We start from the raw sequence: 23830 nt of genomic DNA on the forward strand, positions 1-23830 counted from the left end.
GCAGAGTTGGCTCGGCCCTCCCGTATACTTTCGCTTGCCTGCATGCACCAAGGCGTGCGGGGGACGGTTCGTCCGGGCGTGCTGGGTTTGCAGACCGTGGTGGCGGATGAGCGGTGTGTGAGTTGTTAGTGTGTTTGGCTCCGTGCCTTGTGCAACGAACGGCCGCACTGAAACTCGAGTTGCCCAAAGGCTTGCTTGGCACAATGCGAGCAAGGTGAGATGCCCAAAGGCTTGCTGGGCGCAATGCCAACAAGATGCACATTGCCTAGGCACACTAGCAAGCACGTTGTGGTTGTGGTGTTGCCGTCGGGGTCACCCGCCCCCAGTCCAAGGTCGATCACGGGCGTTAGGCTCCGGCGAAACCCGATTGCTGTAGGAACAACAAGGGAAACACGCGTATGCACGGCCCATCCAGGCACCACCTAGGGAGCATGGTGTGGAGGTGTTTTGCCTTGGGCACCCACCTGGGGCAACACCTTGTGCTTGTCCCAGGACAAGGGGATCATCCCCCACGTCTGAGCACGACGTGGGAACGGCGGGCAGCCTTTGCGCCCCCGCGAGGGACAACGTGGCGTGCGAGGCCCAACGCTAGGCCAGGCTTGCTTTGGCGCATGACGTGGATGACTGATGAGCGGATAATTTGTACGCTTTTTGACATTGTTTTTAGTATGTTTTTAGTATGATCTAGTTAGTTTTTAGTATATTTTTATTAGTTTTTATTTAAAATTCACTTTTCTGGATTTTACTATGAGTTTGTGTGTTTTTCTGTAATTTCAGGTATTTTCTGGCTAAAATTGAGGGACCTGAGCAAAAATCTGATTTAGAGACTGAAAAGGACTGCAGATGCTGTTGGATTCTGACCTTTCTGCACTCGAAGTGGATTTTCTGGAGCTACAGAAGCCCAATTGGCGCGCTCTCAACGGCGTTGGAAAGTAGACATCTTGGGCTTTCCAGCAATATATGATAGTCCATACTTTGCCCAAGATTTGATGGCCCAAATCGGCGTTCAAAGTCACCTTCAGATTTTCCAGCGTTAAACGCCGGAACTGGCACCAAAGTGGGAGTTAAACGCCCAAACTGGCACAAAAGCTGGCGTTTAACTCCAAGAAGAGTCTCTACACGAAAATGCTTCATTTCTCAGCTCAAGCACACACCAAGTGGGCCCGGAAGTGGATTTTTATGTCATTTACTCATCTTTGTAATTCTTAAGCTACTAGTTCCCTATAAATAGGACCTTTTACTATTGTATTTTCATCTTTTGATCACTTTAGATCTCTAGATCATCTTTGGACATCTAGTTCTTAGATCATTTGGGGGCTGGCCTCACGGCCATGCCTAGACCTTGTTCTTATGTATTTTCAACGGTGGAGTTTCTACACACCATAGATTAAGGTGTGGAGCTCTGCTGTACCTCGAGTATTAATGCAATTACTATTGTTCTTCTATTCAATTCAGCTTGTTCTTGTTCCAAGATATCACTTGTTCTTCAACTTGATGAATGTGATGATCCGTGACACTCATCATCATTCTCACCTATGAACGTGTGACTGACAACCACCTCCGTTCTACCTTAGATTGAGTGAATATCTCTTGGATTCCTGATACACGATGCATGGTTGATCGCCTGACAACCGAGCGCTCGCTTGACAAACGAGCCAGCCATTCCGTGAGATCAGAGTCTTTGTGGTATAGGCAAGAACTGATGGCGGCATTCAAGAGAATCCGGAAGGTCTAACCTTGTCTGTGGTATTCTGAGTAGGATTCAATGATTGAATGACTGTGACGTGCTTCAAACTCCTGAGGGCGGGGAGTTAGTGACAGACGCAAAAGAATCACTGGATTCTATTCCGGCCTGATTGAGAACCGACAGATGGATAGCCGTGCCGTGACAGGGTGCGTTGAACATTTCCACTGAGAGGATGGGAGGTAGCCACTGACAACGGTGAAACCCTTGCATAAGCTTGCCATGGAAAGGAGTAAGAAGGATTGGATGAAGACAGTAGGAAAGCAGAGAGACGGAAGGGACAAAGCATCTTCATACGCTTATCTGAAGCTCTCACCAATGAATTGCATAAGTATCTCTATCTTTATCTTTATGTTTCATTCATCACCCATACCCATTTGAGTCTGCCTGACTAAGATTTACAAGGTGACCATAGCTTGCTTCATACCAACAATCTCCGTGGGATCGACCCTTACTCGCGTAAGGTTTATTACTTGGATGACCCAGTGCACTTGCTGGTTAGTTGTGCGGAGTTGTGATAGAGAGTTGAGATTGCAATGAGCGTACCATGTTGATGGCGCCATTGATGATCACAATTTCGTGCACCAAGTTTTTGGCGCCGTTGCCGGGGATTGTTTCGAGTATGGACAACTGACGGTTCATCTTGTTGCTTAGATTAGGTATTTTTCAGAGTTCTTAAGAATGAATTCTAGTGTTTCAAGGTGATGTTCTTATCATCACCAAAGCTGATTGATTCTCATCAATTTAGCTCTTGAATGCAATGTCCTGCTGAAGCTTGGCTAGCCATGTCTAATTCCTTTAGACTAAAGCTTTAGACTAACATTGCATGATTCCTGGAATTCTCATTAAGAATTTTGATACCTTTATTTTCTTCTTCCACTTAATTTTCGAAAAAATCCAAAAAATTCACAAAATCATAAAAAACCTAAAAAATATTGTATGTTTCTTGTTGAGTCTAGTGTCTCTTTTTAAGTTTGGTGTCAATTGCATGTTTCTGTTCTTCTTGCATTTTTCGAATTCATGCATGTGTCTTCATTAATCTTCAAGATGTTCTTGATGACTTCCTTGCTCTGATCTTTGAATTCTCTTGACTTGAGTGTTTTGTTGTTTCTCATGTGCATTCTCATGTTGTTAGTGTCCGTAGTATACAAACTGCTAAGTTTGGTGTCTTGCATGCATTGTTATTTGATTTTAGTTGCATTTTGATTATTCCTCATTATTAAAATCCCAAAAATATTTTTAATTTGTGTCTTTTCAAGTCAATAATACAGAGAATTGAAGATTCAGAACATACAGCAGAGGAATTATACAGAAAAAGCTGGCGTTCAAAACGCCCAGTGAGGAAGGCAAACTGGCGTTTAAACGCCAGCCAGAGTGCCTGGCTGGGCGTTTAACGCCCAAAAGGGTAGTGCTTTGGGAGTTAAACGCCAGAATGTGCACCATTCTGGGCGTTTAACGCCAGGATGGCACAAGAGGGAAGATTTTGTTTTCAAATCAATTTTTTTCAAAGTTTTCAAAGTTTTTCAAAATCAAATCTTTTCCAAATCATATATTCTCAATCAAATCTTTTTCAAAATCAATTTCTTTCCTTTTTCAAAGATACTTGCTAACAATTAATGATTTGATTGAACATTTCAAGTATGTTGCCTTTTCTGTTGAGAAAGGTTTAATGTTTGAATCATATCTTTTCTTGTTAGGCAAGTCATTAATTTTTAAAATCAAATCTTTTTAAAATTATTTTCAAATCATATCTTTTCAATCATATCTTTTTAAAACCATAACTTTTCAAACATATCTTTTTAGTCATATCTTTTTCAAAATAGTTTTCAATCATATCTTTTTAAATTCTAATTTCAAAATCTTTTTCAAAAATTACTTGATTTCTTTCCCACTCTTGGTTTTCGAAAATCAATTAAAGTTTTTCAAAATGTTTTTAAAATCTTTTTAATTGAATTTTCGAAATTTCTTCCCCTCTTCTCACATCCTTCTATTTATGGAGTACCACTCCTCCTCAATGCACAATTCGAACTCTATCTCACTAAGTTCGAATTCTTCTACCTCTTTCTTCTATTTTTCTGTTCCTCTAACACCTCAAGGAATCTCTATACTGTGACATAGAGGATTCCATATTTTCTTGTTCTCTTCTCTTTCATATGAGCAGGAACAAAGACAAAGGCATTCTTGTTGAAGCTGACCCTGAACCTGAAAGGACCTTGAAGCGAAAGCTAAGAGAAGCTAAGGCACAACTCTCTGTAGAGGACCTAACAGAAATCTTCAGGGAAGAAGAACCCATGGCAGCCGAAAACAACAACAATGCAAGGAAGGTGCTGGGTGACTTTACTGCACCTACTCCCAACTTCTATGGGAGAAGCATCTCTATTCCCGCCATTGGAGCAAACAACTTTGAGCTTAAGCCTCAATTAGTTTCTCTAATGCAACAGAATTGCAAGTTCCATGGACTTCTATTGGAAGATCCTCATCAGTTCTTAGCTGAATTCTTGCAAATCTGTGACACTGTCAAGACTAATGGGGTTGACCCTGAGGTCTACAGACTTATGCTATTCCCTTTTGCTGTAAGAGACAGAGCTAGGACATGGTTGGACTCACAACCTAAAGAAAGCCTGGACTCATGGGAAAAGCTAGTCAATGCCTTCTTGGCAAAGTTCTTTCCACCTCAAAAATTGAGTAAGCTTAGAGTGGAAGTCCAAACCTTCAGACAGAAGGATGGAGAATCCCTCTATGAAGCTTGGGAAAGATACAAACAATTGATCAGAAAATGTCCTTCTGACATGCTTTCTGAATGGAGCATCATAGGTATTTTGTATGATGGTCTCTCTGAACTATCCAAGATGTCTTTGGATAGCTCTGCTGGAGGATGTCTTCATCTGAAGAAGACGCCTACAGAAGCTCAAGAACTAATTGAAATGGTTGCAAATAACCAATTCATGTACACTTCTGAAAGGAATCCTATGAACAATGGGACAAGTCAGAAGAAAGGAGTTCTTGAGATTGATACTCTGAATGCCATTCTGGCTCAGAACAAAATATTGACTCAGCAAGTCAATTTGATTTCTCAAAGTCTGTCTGGAATGCAAAATGCACCAAACAGTACTAAGGATGCTTCATCTGAAGAAGAAGCTTATGATCCTGAGAACCCTTCAATGGAAGAGGTGAATTACCTAGGAGAACCCTATGGAAACACCTATAATTCTTCATGGAGAAATCATCCAAATTTCTCATGGAAGGATCAATAGAGACCTCAACAAGGTTTCAACAACAATAATGGTGGAAGAAACAGGTTTAGCAATGGCAAGCCTCTTCCATCATCTTCTCAGCAACAGACAGCGAATCCTAAGCAAAACCACTCTGACTTAGCAACCATGGTCTCTGATCTAATCAAAACCACTCAAAGTTTCATGAATGAAACAAGATCCTCCATTAGAAATTTGGAGGCATGATGAGCGGATAATTTATACGCTTTTTGGCATTGTTTTTAGGTAGTTTTTAGTAAGTTCAAGCTACTTTTAGGGACGTTTTCATTAGTTTTTATGTTAAATTCACATTTCTGGACTTTACTATGAGTTTGTGTGTTTTTCTGTGATTTCAGGTAATTTCTGACTGAAATTAATGGATTTGAGCAAAACTCTGAAAAAGGCTGACAAAAGGACTGCTGATGCTGTTGGATTCTGACCTCCCTGCACTCGAAATGGATTTTCTTGAGCTACAGAACTCCAATTGGCGCGCTCTCAACGGCGTTGGAAAGTAGACATCCAGGGCTTTCCAGCAATATATAATAGTCCATACTTTATTCGGAAATTGACGACGTAACTTGGCGTTGAACGCCAAGTTCATGCTGCTGTCTGGAGTTAAACGCCAGAAAAACGTCATGATCCGGAGTTGAACGCCCAAAACACGTCATAACTCGGAGTTCAACTCCAAGAGAAGCCTCAGCTCGTGGATTGATCAAGCTCAGCCCAAGCATGCACCAAGTGGGCCCCGGAAGTGGATTTATGCATCAATTACTTACTCATGTAAACCCTAGGAGCTAGTTTATTATAAATAGAACATTTAACTAATGTATTTGACATCTTTTGATCACTTTAGATCTAAAGAGCATCTTGGAATGCATAGTTCTCAGACCATGGGGGCTGGCCATTCGGCCATGCCTGAACCTTTCACTTATGTATTTTCAACGGTGGAGTTTCTACACACCATAGATTAAGGGTGTGGAGCTCTGCTGTACCTCAAGTTTCAATGCCATTAAGATGATATCCTATTCAATTCTATTTATTCCTATTTCAAGATATACGTTGCACTTCAACTTGATGAATGTGATGATCCGTGACACTCATCATCATTCTCACCTATGAACGCGCGTGATTGACAACCACTTCCGTTCTACCTTAGGCCGGGCGCATATCTCTTAGATTCCCCAACAGAATCTTCGTGGTATAAGCTAGATAGATGGCGGCATTCATGAGGATCCAGAAAGTCTAAACCTTGTCTATGGTATTCCGAGTAGGATTCTGGGATTGAATGACTGTGACGAGCTTCAAACTCCTGAAGGATGGGCGTGATGACAAGCGCAAAAGAATCAATGGATTCTATTCCAACCTGATTGAGAACCGACAGATGATTAGCCATGCGAGTGACAGCCGCAGAGGACCATTTTCACTGAGAGGATGGGATGTAGCCACTGACAACGGTGATGCCCTACATACAGCTTGCTATGGAAAGGAGTAAGAAGAATTGGATGAAAGCAACAGGAAAGCAGAGATTCAAGAGGAGCACAGCATCTTCACACGCTTATCTGAAATTCCCACCATTGAATTACATGAGTACTTCTATCCCTTTTATTTATTTTATTTATCCAATTTAATTACATTTGACCCTATGATTCCACTCACTAACTGAGATCTACAAGATGACCATAGCTTGCTTCATACCAACAATCTCCGTGGGATCGACCCTTACTCACGTAAGGTATTACTTGGACGACCCAGTGCACTTGCTGGTTAGTTGAGCGAGACTGTGAAGTTGATTTTAGACCATGGTATTGTGCACCAAGTTTTTGGAGCCATTACCGAGGAATATTATTCGAGTTGTGTGAAAGTATAAATCACAATTTCGCCCACCAAGGCACAAGTGGGACAGCTGAGCAAGAAAGTTACTGAACTCCCTCCTAGTACTCTCCCAAGCAATACAGAAGAAAATCCAAAAGGAGAGTGCAAGGCCATCAACATGGCCGAATTTGGAGAGGAAGGAGAGGCAGTGAACGCCACTGAGGAAGACCTCAATGGACGTCCACTGGCCTCCACTGAGTTCCCCAATGAGGAACCATGGGAATCTGAGGCTCAAAATGAGACCATAGAGATTCCATTGGACTTGCTTCTGCCTTTCATGAGCTCTGATGAGTATTCCTCCTCTGAAGAGGATGAGTATGTCACTGAAGAGCAAGTTGCTAAATACCTTGGAGCAATCATGAAGCTAAATGACAAGTTATTTGGAAATGAGACTTGGGAGGATGAACCCCCTTTGCTCACCAAAGAATTGGATGACTTGACTAGGCAGAAATTACCTCAAAAGAGGCAGGACCCTGGGAAGTTTTCAATACCTTGTACCATAGGCACCATGACCTTCAAGAAGGCTCTATGTGACTTAGGGTCAAGTGTAAACCTCATGCCTCTCTCTGTAATGGAGAAGCTAGGGATCTTTGAGGTGCAAGCTGCAAGAATCTCACTAGAGATGGCAGACAATTCAAGAAAACAAGCTTATGGACTTGTAGAGGATGTTCTGGTGAAAATTGAAGACCATTACATCCCTACTGATTTCATAGTCCTAGAGACTGGGAAATGCATGGATGAATCCATCATCCTTGGCAGACCCTTCCTAGCCACAACTAAGGCTGTGATTGATGTTGATGGAGGTGAACTGATCATTCAAGTGAATGAAGAATCCTTTGTGTTTAAGGCTCAAGGATATCCCTCTGTCACCATGGAGAGGAAGCATGAAGAGCTTCTCTCAAATCAGAGTCAAACAGAGCCCCCACAGTCAAACTCTAAGTTTGGTGTTGGGAGGCCTCAACCAAACTCTAAGTTTGGTGTTGAACCCCCACATTCAAACTCTAAGTTTGGTGTTGGGAGGTTCCAACATTGCTCTGAGCATTTGTGAAGCTCCATGAGAGCCCTCTGTCAAGCTACTGACATTAAAGAAGCGCTTGTTGGGAGGCAACCCAATGTCATATTTTATCTATTTTCCTTTGTTATTTTATGTTTTCTGTAGGTTGATGATCATGAGAAGTCTCAAAATCTATTGAAAAAGCAAAAACAGAATGAAAAACAGGAAGAAAAATAGCACACCCTGGAGGAAGAACCTACTGGCGTTTAAACGCCAGTAAGCCTAGCAGATGGGTGTTTAACGCCCAGTTGGTGCACGAAATTGCAATAACACTTTTGCAATCCCGCACAACTAACCAGCAAGTGCACTGGGTCGTCCAAGTAATACCTTGCGTGAGCAAGGGTCGATCCCATGGAGATTGTCGGCTTGAAGCAAGCTATGGTTATCTTGTAAATCTTAGTCAGGAGATCAGAAATTATCAGGATTGATTGTAAAAAGTAAAAGAACATGAAATGGTTACTTGTTTTGCAGTAATGGAGAATAGGTTGGGGTTTTGGAGATGCTCCATCTACTGAATCTCTGCTTTTCTACTGTCTTCTTCATCAAACACGCAAGTCTCCTTCCATGGTAAGCTCGTATAGGGTTTCACTGTTGTCAGCAGCTACCTCCCATCCGTGCAGTGAAAGCTAATGCATACACTCTGTCACAGTGCTGCCAATCACCGGTTTGGTTCCCTCCCCTACCGGAATAGAATCACTCTTTTGCGTCTGTCACTAACGCCCAGTAGGTTACAGGTTTGAAGCACGTCACAGTCATTCGATCATTGAATCCTACTCAGAATACCACAGACAAGGTTTAGACCTTCCGGATTCTCTTGAATGCTGCCATCAGGTCCTGCCTATACCACGAAGATTCCGATTAAAGAACCCAAGAGATAACCACTCAATCTAAGATAGAACAGAGGTGGTTGTCAGGCACGTGTTCATGGTTGAGAATGATGATGATTGTCACGGATCATCACATTCATCCGGATTAAGAACAAGTGTTATCTTAGAATGGAAGCAAGCATGATTGAATAAGAAACAGTAGTAATTGCATTAATCCATCAAGACACAGCAGAGCTCCTCACCCCCAACCATGGGGTTTAGAGGTTCATACTGTGGAAAGAAACGTGTACAAAATGTTATGAGGTCATAAGGTACGGATACAATGTCAAAAGATCCTATAAGTAGTAAACTAGTGTCCTAAGGTTTACAGAAATGAGTAAATGACAGAAAAATCCACTTCCGGGCCCACTTGGTGTGTGCTTGGGCTGAGAAATGAAGGAATTTCGTGTAGAGACCTTTTCTGGAGTTAAACGCCAGCTTTCATGCCAGTTTGGGCGTTTAACTCCAAATTTTATGCCAGTTCCGGCGTTTAACGCTGGAATTTCTGTAGGTGACTTTGAGCGCCGGTTTGGGCCATCAAATCTTGGGCAAAGTATGGACTATTATATATTGCTGGAAAGCCCAGGATGTCTACTTTCCAATGCCGTTGAGAGCGCGCCAATTGGGCTTCTGTAGCTCCAGAAAATCCGCTTCGAGTGCAGGGAGGTCAGAATCCAACAGCATCTGCAGTCCTTTTCAGTCTCTGGATCAGATTTTTGCTCAGAACCTTCAATTTCAGTCAGAAAATACCTGAAATCACAGAAAAACACACAAACTCATAGTAAAGTCCAGAAAAGTGAATTTTAATTAAAAACTAATAAAAATATACTAAAAACTAAACTAAAACTACCAAAAACATACTAAAAACAATGCCAAAAAGCATACAAATTATCCGCTCATCACAACACCAAACTTAAATTGTTGCTTGTCCCCAAGCAACTGAAAATCAAAATAGGATAAAAAGAAGAGAATATACTATAGACTCCAAAATATCAAAGAAACATAGCTCCAATTAGATGATTGGGACGAGTAGCTTTTTGCCTCCGAACAGTTTTGGCATCTCACTCTATCCTTTGAGGTTCAGAATGATTGTCATCTATAAGAACTCAGAACTCAAATAGTGTTATTGATTCTCCTAGTTAAGTATGTTGATTCTTGAACTTAGCCAGTGTATGAGTCTTGGCTGTGGCCCAAAGCACTCTGTCTTCCAGTATTACCACCGGATACATACATGCCACAGACACATAATTGGGTGAACCTTCTTAGATTGTGACTCAGCTTTGCTAAAGTCCCCAATTAGAGGTGTCTAGGGTTCTTAAGCACACTCTTTTGCCTTGGATCACAACTTTATTTCCTTCTTCTTCTTTCTTTTTCTTTTCTTTTCTCTCTTTTTTTTTCGAAATTTTTTTTTTCTTTTCACTGCTTTTTCTTGCTTCAAGAATCAATTTGATGATTTTTCAGATCCTCAATAACAGTTCTCTTTCTCCTCATTCTTTCAAGAGCCAACAAATTTAACATTCTTAAAAACAACAAATTCAAGAGACATATGCACTATTCAAGCATTCATTCAGAAAACAAAAAGTATTGTTACCACATCAAACTAATTCAACTAGTTTCAGAGATAAATTTCGAAATCCTGTACTTCTTGTTCTTTTGTGATTAAAGCATTTTTTTCTTTTAAGAGAGGTGATGGATTCATAGGACATTCATAGCTTTAAGGCATAAACTTAAATTTTATTAATTATGAACTAAAAACAAGGCTCAAATATAGATATAAGATGAAACTAAAAAAAATAAATAGAAAATAATAAAAAGAAAAACGAAAAAATTAGGCTCCTAATGATAGAGGTTTTCACAGAGTTAGAACTCAACAACCTTGATTTTGAGAAGTGGATGCTCCCTCAGCTTGAGAGGAGAACTTTTGGCGTTTCATCTCTTGAATTTCACGCCCCTGCTTCTCTTGTTCCTTCAGCAATTTGCAGAGCATGCAGTTTTGATTCTGCTGTTCTTCCTTCAGTTGCTCCATAGTCTCTTGCAACTTGGTGATAGATGCCTCTAGGCTGGACCAGTAGTCAATTCTTGGGAATTCAGGGAGGAATTCCTGCGCCCTCCTCTTGATGGAGTTGTCTTGCACTTGTCCTTCCATTGACTTCTTGGTGATTGGGTGTTCAATGGGTATGAACTCATCTATTCCCATTTTCACCCCAGCCTCTTTACAGAGCAAGGAGATCAAGCTTGGGTAAGCCAATTTGGCTTCAGTGGAATTCTTATTTGCAATTGTGTAGATCTCACAAGCAATCACATGATGCACCTCCACTTCTTTTCCAAGCATAATGCAATGAATCATCACTGCTCTCTTGATGGTGACCTCAGAACGGTTGCTAGTGGGCAATATGGAACGCCCAATAAAGTCTAGCCAACCTCTTGCAATTGGTTTGAGGTCTCCCCTCTTGAGTTGGTTTGGGACACCCTTAGAATTGGTTATCCACTTAGTTCCAGGGAGGCATATGTCCTCTAGAACTTGATCCAACTCCTTATCTACTCTCACCATCCTCCTATTAAAGGAATCAGGATCATCTTGCAGTTGAGGCAACTTGAAGATTTCTCTTATTTTGTCCAAATGAAAGTATATAACTTTCCCTCTGACCATGGTTCTGTAGGTATGGTAAGCGGTTCCAGTCATTCTCTGCTTATCTGTTAGCCACAGATTTGAGTAGAATTCCTGAACCATGTTCCTTCCAACCTTTGTTTCAGGATTGGTTAGAACTTCCCATCCTCTGTTTCGAATTTGCTCTTGGATCCCCGGATATTCATCTTCTTTCAGATCAAATTTAACTTCCGGGATCACTGACCTCAGACCCATTATTTTATGATAATGGTCTTCATGTTCTTTGGTTAAGAACTTCTCTTCATTCCAAAGATTCTTTGGATTATTCTCTTTCTTGCCTCTTAAATTGGTTTGTTTTCCCTTAGGAGCCATGATATTGATGAATCTTGGCTTAGTGATCACGGAAAAGCACACCAAACTTAGAGGTTTGCTTGTCCTCAAGCAAAAGGAAAGAGAGAAGAGAGGGGGAGGAAGAGAAAATTCGAATGGTGTGGTTGGAAGAGGGGAACAAACGTGTATTTATAAGGTGGGGAGGGGAGTTTTCGAAAAAAGAGAGAGGAATTTGAAAGGAGATTTGAGAAGATATGAGAAGAAATTGAGAAAAGGGTGAAATTTTTGAACAATGTTTGTAATTGATTTGAAATAGATTTTAAAAAAAGGTTTTGATTTTTGAAGATTTGAAAGTGAATGATGAATGATTGAAGTGTGATTTTGTAGAAAAGTATGGGTGAGAAAAGGAAAGTTTGAAAAAATCTGATTTGAAAACAAAATTGTGGTCCCCCCACCAAGCTGGCGTTAAACGCCCAGAATGGCACTCATTCTGGCGTTTAACGCCCATTTGTTGCCCCATTTGGGCGTTTAACGCCCAGCCAGGTACCCTGGCTGGCGTTAAACGCCAGAAATTCTTCCTCACTGGGCGTTTTTCCAAAACGCCCAGGATGCTGCACACCTGGCGTTAAACGCCCATAATGGTGCCCATTCTGGCGTTTAACGCCCAAAATGGTACCATTACTGGCGTTAAACGCCCAGAATGGTGCCCATTCTGGCGTTTAACGCCCAAAATGCCCCTTACTGGCGTTTTTTCGCCAGTAAGCTCATTTTCTCTGCTTTTTGAGCTGAATCCTTCTGTAACTCTGTGAATTCCTTCATTTTTGATACTTGCCTCTGTAAGAACTAATCATACAACTTTCTAATGACTGGGTTGCCTCCCAGCAAGCGCTTCTTTACTGTCTTTAGCTGGACTTTCACTGAGAATCACTCAAGTCTCAGTTTTGAGCATTCCTGCTCAAAATTTCCTTCAAGATAGTGCTTGATTCTCTGTCCATTAACAATGAACTTCTTGTCAGAATCAATATCTTGAAGCTCAACATATCCATATGGTGATACTCCTGTAATCACATACGGACCCCTCCACCGGGACTTGAGTTTTCTTGGAAACAGTTTGAGCCTGGAGTTGAAGAGCAGAACTTTTTGTCCTGGCTCAAAGACTCTGGTTGACAATCTCTTGTCATGCCACTTCTTTGCCTTTTCCTTAAAATTTTTGCATTTTCAAAGGCATTGAGTCTGAACTCCTCTAGCTCATTTAGCTGGAGCAGTCTTTTCTCACCAGCTAACTGTGCATCCATGTTTAGGAATCTGGTTGCCCAGTAGGCTTTATGTTCCAGTTCCACAGGCAAATGACAGGCCTTCCCATACACCAGTTGGTATGGAGAGGTGCCTATAGGAGTCTTGAATGCTGTTCTGTATGCCCACAGAGCATCATCCAAGCTCTTTGCCCAATCCTTTCTTCGGGCTATCACAGTCCGTTCTAGGATTCTTTTTAGCTCTCTGTTAGAGACTTCAGCTTGCCCATTTGTCTGTGGATGATACGGAGTTGCCACTTTATGGCTGATTCCATATCTAACCATAGCAGAGTATAGCTGTTTATTGCAGAAATGAGTGCCCCCATCACTAATTAGCACTCTGGGGACGCCAAACCTGCTGAAAATATTTTTCTGGAGGAATTTCAGCACGGTCTTGGTATCATTAGTGGGTGTAGCAATTGCTTCTACCCACTTAGATACATAGTCCACTGCCACCAGAATGTAAGTGTTTGAGTATGATGGTGGGAATGGTCCCATGAAATCAATTCCCCATACATCAAACAATTCTATCTCTAATATTCCTTGTTGAGGCATGGCATATCCGTGAGGCAGGTTACCAGCTCTTTGGCAACTGTCACAGTTACGCACAAACTCTCGGGAATCTTTATAGAGAGTAGGCCAGTAGAAGCCGCACTGGAGAACTTTAGTGGCTGTTCGCTCACTTCCAAAATGTCCTCCATACTGTGATCCATGGCAGTGCCATAGGATCCTTCGTGCTTCTTCTCTGGGTATACACCTGCGGATCACTCCGTCAGCACATCTCTTAAAGAGATATGGTTCATCCCAAAGGTAGTACTTGGCATCTGAAATTAGTTTCTTTCTCTGCACATAACTGTACTCTTTGGGTATGAACCTCACAGCTTTACAGTTTGCAATATCTGCAAACCATGGAGCTTCCTGAATGGCAAAGAGTTGCTCATCTGGGAAAGTCTCAGAGATCTCAGTAGAAGGGAGGGACGTCCCAGCTACTGGTTCTATCCGGGACAGATGATCCGCCACTTGGTTCTCTGTCCCTTTTCTGTCTCTTATTTCTATATCAAACTCTTGCAGAAGCAACACCCATCTTATAAGTCTGGGTTTTGAATCCTGCTTTGTGAGTAAGTATTTAAGAGCAGCATGGTCAGTGTACACAATCACCTTTGATCCCACTAGGTAGGATCTAAACTTGTCAATGGCATAAACCACTGCAAGTAACTCTTTCTCTGTGGTTGTGTAATTCTTCTGTGCATCATTTAGAACACGGCTAGCATAATAAATGACATGCAAAAGTTTGTTATGCCTCTGTCCCAATACTGCACCAATGGCATGATCACTGGCATCACACATTAATTCAAATGGTAATGCCCAATCTGGTGCAGAGATGACTGGTGCTGTGACCAGCTTAGCTTTCAGGGTTTCAAATGCCTGCAAACACTGTGTGTCAAACACTGTGTGTCAAACACAAATGGCGTGTCAGCAGCTAGCAGGTTACTCAAAGGTTTAGCAATTTTCGAAAAATCCTTGATAAACCTTCTATAGAATCCTGCATGCCCAAGAAAGCTTCTGATTGCCTTAACATTGGCAGGTGGTGGTAATTTTTCAATTACCTCTACCTTTGCCTTATCCACCTCTATCCCCCTGCTTGAAATTTTGTGCCCAAGGACAATTCCTTCAGTCACCATAAAGTGACATTTCTCCCAGTTTAAAACTAGGTTAGTCTCTTGGCATCTTTTCAGGACAAGTGATAGATGGTTAAGACAGGAGCTAAATGAGTCTCCATATACTGAAAAGTCATCCATGAAGACTTCTAGAAATTTCTCTACCATATCTGAGAAGATAGAGAGCATGCACCTTTGAAAGGTTGCAGGTGCATTGCACAGACCAAAAGGCATTCTCCTATAGGCAAACACGCCAGAAGGGCATGTAAATGCTGTTTTCTCTTGGTCTTGAGGATCTACTGCAATTTGGTTGTAGCCTGAGTAGCCATCCAAAAAGCAGTAGTAGTCATGACCAGCTAGTCTTTCTAGCATTTGGTCTATGAATGGTAAAGGAAAATGATCCTTTCTGGTGGCTGTATTGAGTCTTCTGTAGTCAATACACATGCGCCACCCTGTGACTGTCCTTGTAGGAACCAGTTCATTTTTTTCATTATGAACCACTGTCATGCCTCCCTTTTTGGGAACAACTTGGACAGGGCTCACCCAGGGGCTATCAGAAATAGGATAAATAATCCCAGCCTCCAGTAATTTAGTGACCTCTTTCTGCACCACCTCCTTCATGGCAGGATTTAGCCTCCTCTGTGGTTGAACCACTGGTTTGGCATTATCCTCCAACAGGATCTTGTGCATGCATCTAGCTGGGCTAATGCCCTTAAGATCACTTATGGACCACCCAAGAGCTGTCTTGTGTGTCCTTAGCACTTTAATCAGTGCTTCCTCTTCCTGTGGATTTAAAGCAGAGCTTATAATCACTGGAAAAGTGTCACCCTCTCCTAGAAATGCATATTTCAGGGATGGTGGTAGTGGTTTGAGTTCAGGCTTGGGAGGTTTTTCCTCCTTCTGAGGAATTTTCGAAAATTCCTTTGCCTCCTCTGGCTCTTCCTGATCAGTTTGAGTATCCTTGAAGATGTCCTCAAGCTCTGATTCTAGGCTTTCAGCCATATTGATCTCTTCTACCAGAGAGTCAATAATGTCAGCGTCCATGCAGTCCTCTGGTGTGTCTGGATGCTGCATAGCTTTTACAGCATTCAACTTGAACTCATCCTCATTGACTCTCAAGGTTACTTCCCCCTTTTGTACATCAATGAGAGTTCGTCCAGTTGCTAGGAAAGGTCTTCCTAGAATGAGAGTTGCACTTTTGTGCTCCTCCATTTCCAGCACCACAAAGTCAGTTGGAAAGGCAAATGGCCCAACCTTGACAATCATGTCCTCTATTATGCCTGATGGGTGTTTAATGGAGCCATCAGCAAGTTGGAGGCATATCCTGGTTGGTTTGACTTCTCCAATCAACCCAAGCTTTCTGATAGTGGATGCAGGTATTAAATTGATACTTGCTCCAAGATCACATAAGGCTATCTTGGTGCAAGTGCCTTCCAATGTGCATGGTATCAGAAAGCTTCCAGGATCTTGAAGCTTTTCTGGTAAGCTTTTTAGAATGACTGCACTGCATTCTTCAGTGAGAAACACTTTTTCAGTTTCTCTCCAGTCCTTCTTATGACTTAAGATCTCTTTCATGAACTTAGCATAAGAAGGTATTTGCTCAAGTGCCTCTGCAAAAGGGATCTTTATTTCAAGAGTCCTTAAATAGTCTGCAAAGCGGGCAAATTGCTTATCCTGTTCCGCTTTGCGGAGTTTCTGAGGATAAGGCATCTTGGCTTGATATTCTTCAACCTTAGATGCTGCAGGTTTATTCCGTACAGAAGTGGTTGAAGAAGCCTTGTTAGAGGGATCACTGTCAGCACTCTCAGGTGTCTGATCCTCCCTTGGCGTTTGGACGCCAGAATTGGGTGGAAAATGGGCGTTTAATGCCAACTTTTCCCCCTTTTCTGGCGTTTGAACGCCAGAACTGGGCAAGGAATGGGCGTTTAACGCCAGCTTTCCTTCCCTTTCTGGCGTTTGAACGCCAATATTCCTCTCTGGGCTCTTACTGTCCTCAGAGGGATTTTGAACAGTGGTTTGGTTGTCCTCTGTCAATTGTTCCTTGTTTGACTTTTTGCTCTTTTGAGCAGTGTTATTCAAGGTCTTCCCACTCCTCAGTTGAACTGCTTGACATTCTTCTGTTATTTGTTTAGATATTTGCTGTTTTGCTTGATTCAACTGCAGTTCTATGCTCTTGTTAGCAACCTTAGTATCATGGAGCATTTCTTTAAATTCTGCTAACTGTTCTGTCATCAGGAGCAATTGTTGATTAAGCTCATTCATCTGTTCTTGAGGATTAGGATCATTGACTACTGCCATGACCTCTTCTTGTGGAACGAATTCCTTGCTAGAATATAAGTATTGGTTTCTAGCAACAATGTCTATAAGCTCTTGAGCTTCTTCAATTGTCTTTCTCATGTGTATAGATCCACCAGCTGAGTGGTCTAAAGACATCTGAGCTTTTTCTGTAAGCCCATAGTAGAAGATGTCTAACTGTACCCACTCTGAAAATATTTCAGAGGGGCATTTTCTGAGCATACCTCTATACCTCTCCCAGGCATCATAAAGGGATTCATTATCCTCTTGTTTAAAGCCTTGGATGTCTAGCCTTAGCTGTGTCATCCTTTTTGGAGGGTAAAAATGATTCAGGAATTTTTCTGATAACTGTTTCCATGTCTTTATGCTTGCTGTAAGTTGGTTATTTAACCACCTTTTAGCTTGATCTTTTACAGCAAATGGAAACAGTAACAGTCTGTAGACATCCTGATCTACCTCTTTATCATGTATTGTGTCAGCAATTTGTAAGAACTGTGCCAGAAACTCAGTAGGTTCTTCCTGTGGAAGACCGGAATACTGGCAATTTTGCTGCACTATGATAATGAGTTGAGGATTTAGCTCAAAGCTGCTTGCTTTGATGGGAGGTATACTGATGCTACTCCCATATGCAGCTGTAATGGGGTTAGCATAAGACCCCAGAGTCCTCTTGGACTGATTAATTCCACTTAAGTCCATAATGGACAAAAGGGAAATGAGAATAATTGCAAAGAGATAAATTTTGTTTAATTTTTTTTTTTGAAGTAACCGAAAAAAAAGAAATTTAAAATAAAATAAAATTCGAAAATTAAAAATAAAATAAGATCAAAACAAATTGATAACTGAATCAATTAGTAAAGAAAAAGATTTTGAAAACAGCAATTAAGAAGATATGATTGAAAAAAAAAATTTATGAGAGAGATTTGATTCTTAAAAAGAGGAAGGAGAAAAACACAAAAAGACACCAAACTTAAAATTTTAGAAAATCAAACACTAATTTTTTTCGAAAATTTTAAAGGAAAAACATAAAGAGGACACCAAACTTAGAATTTTTATGAATCAAAAAGGGACTAAGAACATGCAAAAACGAAAATTTTAAAAGAAAAATAAAAGCATGCAATTGACACCTGTTCATACCCTGGGTCAAGCTGTCCGACCCGGGATGTTTAGCGACAAGCCGACCGACCTCTTCTAGCCAAATGCCCGACCTCTTCAGGCCAAATGCCCGACCTCTTCTCAAAGAGCTCGGCCAAATGCCCGACCTCTTCTCAAAGAGCTCGGCCAACTCGCCAAAGGAGCCCAAAGCAGGCCCAAAACGAAGGAACATAGTCCAATCTAAAGGCGGCTAAAGCCCAGAAAGATAAAGGCGGTTCCCTTGAAGATAAGATAAGATAACTAACTTATCCTATCCACAGGAGGCCACATCTCACCATTATAAATACACTGGAGCACCCAGGTATAACTCATACTCTAATTCTACTTGATATCTGCTTGGACCCATGCTAACTTAAGCATCGGAGTGTCATTGCAGGTACAACCCCCCGCCGTTCAGCACAACCAGCTCGGGTCACAGACCCCCCACCTCGGGCCTTGCCAGAAGACCGAGCTACACGTTTCAGGTAACCCTCGGAACATTGGCGCCGTTGCCGGGGAACCTGGAAGTCATCCCATCACCATGGCGGACAACCATGACAACGACCATGATTCAGATCTAGAGGATAGAACACCGCACAAAGACGCGGATACTACACCAAAAGATACTCTTCAACCCACCAAAGGCGAGAATTCGCCAATAGAGGAGGCTTTGGAGGCACTTCAAGATCGCTTAAAGCAACTCAAAAAAAAGGTGGAACATCAACAAGAAGCTGAGAGAGACCTACGAAGGGAAGTTAGGTGATGCCACGAGTTAAAGGACAAGCTCCTAAAACTCGAAGCAGACCTCAAGGCCAAAACAACTCGATCCGGTCACGAAGACAGCCCCTACAAATATCAAGACCCATTCACCAAAGATATCATGAAAGCTAAAGTCCCAAAGGACTTCAAGGCTCCAGACATGATCCCGTACGGCGGCACATTGGATCCAAGCCATCATCTCAGTAATTTCAGAAGAATGTACCTCACCGACACATCGGACGCCATTCGATGCAAAGTCTTCCCAACTACTCTAACGAAGACAGCAATATGGTGCTTCGACAGTTTGTCTCCAAGATCCATCACAAGTTTGACGACCTTGTTAAGAAGATTCCTCGCCAGGTTCTCCATCCAGAAGGATAAAGCCAAAACACACTTCAAGCTTGCTGGGAATTAAACAAAGAGATCAGAAAAGCCTTCACGGCTACATGGAAAGATTCAACAACGCATGCCTTGACATACAAAGTCTTCCAACAAAAGCGGCCATCATGGAACTCATCAATGGCCTAAGAGAAGGACCTCTCAGCCACTCAATATCCAAGAAGCACCCAACATCTCTGAACGAGGTACAGGAATGGGAACAGAAATACATCAACATGGAAGAGAACTATCGACTAGGAGAAAGCTAAAAAACCGAATTCTCCTAACCCACCACGGGACAAGGATAAAGAGTCCAAGAAAAGAGAAGATCAATCGGAGAAGATCCCACCACCTCGCCCAATCAAAAGCAAAAAGGAGAGAGAGGTCGGACGAGTTGAAGGTCCACCTCACACCAGAGAGGTCGGACGAGTTGAAAGTCCACCTCACACCAAAGAGGTCGGACAAAGTTGAAGGTCCACCCCACACCAAAGAGGCCGGACAAGTTGAAAGTCCACCTCACACCGAAGATGTCGGGCGAGTTTAAGGTCCACCTCACACCAAAGAGGTCGGACAAGTTGAAGGTCCACCTCACACCGAAGATATCGGACGGATTGAAGGCCCACCGCACACCGAAGATGTCGGACAAGTTGAAGGTCCACCTCACACCAGAGAGGTCGGACGAGTTGAAAGTCCACCTCACACCAAAGAGGTCGGACAAAGTTGAAGGTCCACCCCACACCAAAGAGGTCGGACAAGTTGAAAGTCCACCTCACACCGAAGATGTCGGGCGAGTTTAAGGTCCACCTCACACCAAAGAGGTCGGACAAGTTGAAGGTCCACCTCACACCGAAGATATCGGACGGATTGAAGGCCCACCGCACACCGAAGATGTCGGACAAGTTGAAAGTCCACCTCACACCGAAGATGTCGGGCGAGTTTAAGGTCCACCTCACACCAAAGAGGTCGGACAAGTTGAAGGTCCACTTCACACCGAAGATATCGGACGGATTGAAGGCCCACCGCACACCGAAGATGTCGGACAAGTTGAAGGTCCACCTCACACCGAAGATGTCGGGCGAGTTTAAGGTCCACCTCACACCAAAGAGGTCGGACAAGTTGAAGGTCCACCTCACACCAGAGAGGTCGGACGAGTTGAAAGCCCACCGCACACCAAAGAGGTCGGACAAAGTTGAAGGTCCACCCCACACCAAAGAGGTCGGACAAGTTGAAAGTCCACCTCACACCGAAGATGTCGGGCGAGTTTAAGGTCCACCTCACACCGAAGAGGTCGGACGAGTTGAAAAAGTTTGCCTACACCCTCATACTCACCTCTCGATGACTCCACCCATACTTTCAAGCTCACACTATCAGAGTTCGGACCAACCAGCCCATAAAAGGCATCCTACAGAAAACAAACTTAGCTGGAGGAATCCTACAAGAGGATAGCTCAGATAATTTGGGGGACCCTGGACAAAACCAGAGAACATCTCGGACAATTCGAGGGACCCTGGACAAAAATAGAAAATAGCTCAGACAATTCGGGGATATGAGGTCTGACATATACCTCGGGAGCAGAACGCCCGAGATGATGCACTTTCAAAACCAGCCAGCACCAACAGCTCGGACAATTCGGGGATATGAGGTCCGACACATACCTCGGGAGCAGAACGCCCGAGCTGATGCATTTTCTAGCCAACACCAAACCAGGGGGCAACAACAGAAACCTCATCCAGGCTACATTACAAGACCACAACAAGTCAATCTTGAAGGCGGTATAAGGGATGTACTCAGGGTCATCCAGCCAATCAGGAATGTCGTCCGGGATCTTAGTATATATCTCAAAGACATAGGTCAACTATGGGGTTACTACCAAACAACTCGGGCAAATAAGGAAACAACTCGGGCAATAACAGCAAAACATCAAGTGACAGACGTGGCAGTAAAAAGGGAAACCCCAGGATTCACACAAAAGTCCAGGGGCACCCTTTGGAGGCAACAACAGAGTAAAAACCCAAATACAAAGGAAAGAACTCGACCTACTTCCAAAAGTCCGAGAGAGAGCTCCGATCAAGGAAGAGGCATTAAAAGGTCAAATGGCCTCAAGATACAATCAGAAGGTAGTACAGCAAAAGCTTTGCCAAACAAACAATCTCATCCTAATCCAAAATGATATCGGAACAACTCGACTTGGAGAGGGAAAGCTTGCATCCAACTGACCATACCAAGTTGTTTAGAAGAACTGGGGAAAAGGTTGCTACAGACTGTCCGAACTCGAAGGGCAAGAGCTACCAAGGTCATGGCATGCCTGCAATCTAAAAAAGGGCGCCAAGCCGAAGATCCAAAAAGATTGCCCGACCTAGAAAGATAAGTACTAACATGTACACACTCTTATTTTTATTATTGTTTAAAAGATTGCAGATTCCCTAAAAAGTTTTCTACCAAGACACCTGACTACGGCAGGTCGACAAAGTGAAAATCAAAATTCACTGCTCAACCAAGACACATTAATCTGAAGTATTCATCGTCCGATTATAAAGCAACAGATCGACAGAAAGTAAAAAACAGATTCACTGTACGATCTCGATAAGAATGATTGTCCGACAAAGGTAAAAACGCGATCCACCTAAAGGACGATCAAACCGGGACAGAAACCACCATCTACAAATCGGCAAAAATGAACACATAATAATGCAACAAGTTATAAAAGTAATCCCTGAAAGAGACCTGACAAAGGTCCAAGAAAGAGGATTACAAAAATAACTTAGAAGAGGACGACATAAAGAAGTCGGCCTCCTACAAGCGAAGTTATAAAAGTAATCCCTGAAAGAGACCTGACAAAGGTCCAAGAAAGAGGATTACAAAAATAACTTAGAAGAGGACGACATAAAGAAGTCGGCCTCCTACAAGCGAAGTTATAAAAGTAATTCCTGAAAGAGACCTGACAAAGGTCCAAGAAAGAGGATTACAAAAATAACTTAGAAGAGGACGACATAAAGAAGTCGGCCTCCTACAAAGCGAAGTTATAAAAGTAATCCCTGAAAGAGACCTGACAAAGGTCCAAGAAAGAGGATTACAAAAATAACTTAGAAGAGGACGACATAAAGAAGTCGGCCTCCTACAAGCGAAGTTATAAAAGTAATCCCTGAAAGAGACCTGACAAAGGTCCAAGAAAGAGGATTACAAAAATAACTTAGAAGAGGACGACATAAAGAAGTCGGCCTCCTACAAGCGAAGTTATAAAAGTAATCCCTGAAAGAGACCTGACAAAGGTCCAAGAAAGAGGATTACAAAAATAACTTAGAAGAGGACGACATAAAGAAGTCGGCCTCCTACAAGCGAAGTTATAAAAGTAATCCCTGAAAGAGACCTGGCAAAGGTCCAAGAAAGAGGATTACAAAAATAACTTAGAAGAGGACGACATAAAGAAGTCGGCCTCCTACAAGCAAAGTTATAAAAGTAATCCCTGAAAGAGACCTGACAAAGGTCCAAGAAAGAGGATTACAAAAATAACTTAGAAGAGGACGACATAAAGAAGTCGACCTCCTACAAGCGAAGTTATAAAAGTAATCCCTGAAAGAGACCTGACAAAGGTCCAAAAAAGAGGATTACAAAAATAACTTAGAAGCGACCGACAAGAAGAAGTCGGACCAACGAAAAGCGTGCGCTAAAAGGGACATAGCTTTGCCCAAAAAGCCACGGTTCCACGACAAGGCTATCAAAATTGTTCAGACCAACTAAAGAAGGTTCTACCAAAGAACACTAAAAAGTTGTCAGACAAGTTAGCCCCAAAGGACCACCTCGACCAAGCAGAAAGTGAACAAAACCAGAAGTGATCAAGAGAAGTCGGACAACAAAGTACCGACACTCTACAAAAATCCACAAAAGGGGCAAAGACATCTCGCAAACGGCCAAGGAAAGGTCAAAAGACCAAAGCCAAAAATGCTTCGCTGAAAAATACGAAAGTCTTGAAAAAAGACACTACTTAAAAAGGGAAAAGCACGACCTCAAAGACAGAGCTAAAAAGTCATCCAAAACAAACTGTAAAAAGGTTCCCAATCGGAACACTACCTAAAAAGTTGTTGGATTATGACTAAAAAGCCGGAACAGCGAAGACAACCAAGTCGGAAGAAGGCTGAAAAGTCCCCTCAACAAAGTAAAAGGGGCAATATCAGACTCGCACAAAGGAGAAACTATTCAAAGATCGACCAAAAGTCAGGACGCTTGAGCACGACTTCCCCGAAGAGATCGAAACTCTGAAAGCACGGCCTCACGGAAAAGACCGAACTCAAGCAGGGGCAAAGTAATACAGGTCGACGTCAGTAAAGAAGAGGTGCAAGTATGATATCAAAAAAGAACAAAGCCATAAAGGTTCGAAAACAACCTAAGGCTCAAATATGCTCAGCCAAAAGGGATACAACTCCACTCAAAGAAGGCACAATCTCAAACAGGGCTACGAACGTCATCCGAGACTAAAAAAATGTTCTACATAAAGAACACTAAAAAAGTCATTGGAGAAATCACTAAAAGTCCGGATATCAAGCCGCAAAGACAAACTTCGCCAAAGCAGAGGGTTGTCGACACAAACTTAAAGC

At 42.4% G+C, this 23830-nt stretch overlaps 1 non-coding gene across 1 annotated transcript; it reads right to left on the reverse strand.

The window, feature by feature from the left end:
• Window positions 1-4431: 4431 nt before the first annotated feature.
• Window positions 4432-4539, reverse strand: LOC130947201 (small nucleolar RNA R71). The gene has a single exon (XR_009072601.1). It is a non-coding gene; the product is annotated as a small nucleolar RNA R71 (small nucleolar RNA).
• Window positions 4540-23830: the final 19291 nt, after the last annotated feature.

Source organism: Arachis stenosperma, chromosome 8 (genome assembly GCF_014773155.1).
Source record: "Arachis stenosperma cultivar V10309 chromosome 8, arast.V10309.gnm1.PFL2, whole genome shotgun sequence".
Taxonomy (NCBI): domain Eukaryota; kingdom Viridiplantae; phylum Streptophyta; class Magnoliopsida; order Fabales; family Fabaceae; genus Arachis; species Arachis stenosperma.